The 3,527-nt window shown below is 38.8% G+C and overlaps 1 pseudogene; it reads right to left on the reverse strand.

The window, feature by feature from the left end:
• Positions 1 to 1,270: 1,270 nt before the first annotated feature.
• LOC122150754 lies at positions 1,271 to 1,847 on the reverse strand (annotated as a pseudogene).
• Positions 1,848 to 3,527: the final 1,680 nt, after the last annotated feature.

Consider the following 3,527-nt stretch of genomic DNA (forward strand, 5'->3'; position numbering starts at 1 on the left):
TATAGAAAAAAATATAGGGTGGAGTAGATAATTGGGATTTAGGACAGGGGTTTGGGAAGTTGGGGGGCGGGTTGGAATCCCCCGGCTTCAGAGGTGAGTGAGAGATTTTTTTGGGGCCGGGTGGATCTCTTTGATATGTGCAAAATCCGTGGGGAGGTGAGAGCTATCGGAGCTTTCAAAGGTGGGCGAGAGACTTTTCGGGGCCAGGGAGATCTCTGATAAAAAGTTCTGAGGCATGGGACTTGTTAATCTCCATACTAAAGGCTTCTGGTTTAAGATTTCCCTGCAGGCTATTAGGACTTGGGCCTCAGCTCCACATTTCCCCCTTTTTTGTTATGTACATGAGGAATCATTCTCTTGTACAAGAGATAAGGACTGATATTGTTGCTTCAAGACTATAAGTTGTATAGTATTAACTCGATTTTTCACAAAGTTGACTAATCTGTTTAAAACACAAGGACTAACTGTTAGTAAAATTAGTTAATTACAGTATCAGAACTCTAAGCACCTGAGAGAGTAGGCACTTCTCAAAACATTGTTTTGTGCTACTCTTAACAGAAATTGTTTCCAGGCGGACAATTTTTAGCAATCAGGAGTTTTTCAGTTGCTTATAGAAAATTTCACTTTGGAGTTTATAAAGATTTATGGGTGGCAAAGTTACACTAAGTAATTTACTACACTGCAGATTACCCCCTGGCTTTTCTAGCTATTATTTCTTTTATACTTCAAAAATTCACATCTCTTTCACCATCAGTTTAAGAATAACCACACCTATGGAAATGTGTAAGCCAGCTACTTCATGACTTTATCTCCCCCCATTTTAAATAATTAATTTTTAATTTGCTCATCCCTATCAGACCAATACTCCGAGGAAGCGTGATCCTTTTTCTGTGGAAAATCTTCTGTTCTGCTTGGAAACTTTAGGTATGTGGATCCATAAATAAGCAAAGTTCAGCTTAGCACAAGCTATTAAATTGCAGTAACTTAACACCATCTGTGTTAATCATCTTCTTCTAGCTATCCCAGCTAGGTCATGGGTACTAGTTGCTAAGTTTGGGAGTTACATTCTTCTTTTCACTTCAGATTAACTAGTACCTTCTGTTACATCTTCAGTTCTCAGGGACTATTTCAATGCTTGTAGGTTCACAATTCATTGTACTTCAGACCAGTTAGCTCTTCTTCTTATCTCCGGCTCCTGGGTTTTCTTTGCTCAGGTAGGACAGGTTCAGCTGGGTGAAGTGCACAAAGTGCTGGTTTAACTTGATGAACTTCAGGTGGTTTGAGAGTACTCAAAGAAATCTGGTGCTACTTCCAGGGCATCTTTGACGATCACAGCTGCTGAGAACTTGAACCTGTGGAAGATCTGGTCCAGAGTCCAGCAGTAATGTTGCATAATTTGATAGTAGTTCTGGAATTTGTGGTGGTTGGGCGGCACAGCAACATGCTTCAGGTCAGGTTGCTGGATGTGCGTGATGGTGCTGCTATAGGAGGTAATGACCTGGGTTGTCTCCTCATGCTCACAGTCCTGGTTGACAATGATGGGGCACAGGCACATGTGGTGGGGCAGGGGGGCCTGCAGTGGGCACTCTCAACCGCTGCTTCCACTGAGCATGGTGCTCCTTAGCCTGCTGCAATAATCCCCGCTGATGTTCCAACTCCACTTCAGTGTTCTGGGCTAGGCGGATCACTTCACGGGTGAGGCTGGTGGGGTCATTATCAAGAGAACTGTTTGAGGGAGGCCTGCTAGGTGCTGGGTGTGTTCAGAAGAAGAGAAGGAGCAGGGCATTCCAGGTTACAAAGAGGATAGTGCTCCACAGCACAATCTCTGCAGACTGCTTCTTCAGCATCCTGGTCTTAGGTCAAAGAGTACAAAATTCAATTCGTATTTTCTTTGCTGCACTTCCCCCATTTCCACTCAGGTGGATCCAAGTGATTACAAGCAAGTAACATACAAGTTTACTATTCACTGGTTTCCTTTAACTTTCAGTTCTGGGAGGTTTTTTTTTTTTTTCTCATGGACTATGATTTTTCTGCTTTGTTGGACCCAAAGTTTATCTGCTTGCTTGAAATGCAAAAAGTTAAACAGTCATTTTTTTTTTCCCTCAGGTTTTCTCTTCACATGTAAATTTTCCCTTCCCTCAGTAGTACTGGGTGGGGCTAAGGTTTCCCACTTAAGTTTCTATTTCCTCTTTTATTATATCCAATTAAGTATTGGCTGAAGGCGGACTTACACTCTTTTAATCATATAATTCATTTATACAGAGAAGTCATTACATCTATTTACAATCTTTTCCAATTTTCATTTCTACTGGCTAAATATGTTTTAGGAGCTCTGGTAGCATAGTGGCTAAGACACTTACCTGCTAACCAGACAGCTGGCGGTTCAAACCCACCAGCCACTCCTCGGAAGGAAGATTGGGCAATCCGACTTCCGTAGTGATACTGCCTCAGAAACCCAAGAAGGGGTCGCTATGAGTCGGGGCCGACTCGACGGCACATAACAACAACAACAAGAAATATATTTTATGTAAGAGTTAACATTTACTTGAATTCATTACTGCTAGAAACCTGTTATGACATAGGGTTCTTAGTTTATACTACTTATATAGTTTATACTATTATACTTTAATAGAAAGTATATCGTTAATGTGACATTTTACAGTGAAAGATTCACTATTCTTTTTTCCCACCTTCTGAATAAATCTACTAAAACTGATATAAAGCTATCAAAGTTTCAATGTACTTTATGGTTTCTTTACACTTACTATTTGTGGGTATTAACACTGAGGTAAATAAAGTTTACACTTTCTCAACTTTTTTATAACTTAATACATATTTTTTAGATTTAACTTTTATTATCTTTTATGTTCTGGGATAACTAGACATTCTGCTTTAAGACAAAACTAATCTTGCTCCTCTCTCTCTGAAAAAAATTTAGTACCAGTTATTTCACGCTCCCTCTTGCTTTTCAGGTCACGATAAAACTTTCAATCTAGTTCTTAAGGTGGTTTCGTTCACTATCCCAAAATGTTATATTTTAATAATTACATTTTTTTTAATTGCCTTAAAAACAGTGTGGAGTACATTTAGATAAACACATAATCCTAAACACATAGTCCTTTTAAAGATATTCCAGGTTCATCTCTTCACTTTGATTACTATCTCATTCTATGCAAAAGGCCTTGGGCTTTTGGCTAGGTGTAACTAAAAGTTCCAGCTTCTGGATTAATTATTTACAAGCAACACTAAAGAAAGTAACTATTTAAGAATTCAAAGTGTCATTTCCCAGGCCCTTTCTTTTCTTTTACAAAGTCTGGTGCTTCTATGAGTTTGGAGCCACTGGTAATACTGCTCTAAAGAACGAAAAGTATGAAATGTTTTACAAGGGACCATGTCCCCTACATAGCAACAGACAATAAGCGATAATGTTTAAACAGAAAATAAACTTAAAATTGGATACTTTACACAGTTGAACATGCTCTATCAATTGCAAATAATTTAAAAAATTTCTTAAGTTTCTACAAAGC

This window comes from Orycteropus afer, unplaced genomic scaffold (genome assembly GCF_000298275.1).
Source record: "Orycteropus afer afer isolate SDZICR_OR568_19922 unplaced genomic scaffold, OryAfe1.0 scaffold00221, whole genome shotgun sequence".
Lineage (NCBI taxonomy): Eukaryota > Metazoa > Chordata > Mammalia > Tubulidentata > Orycteropodidae > Orycteropus > Orycteropus afer.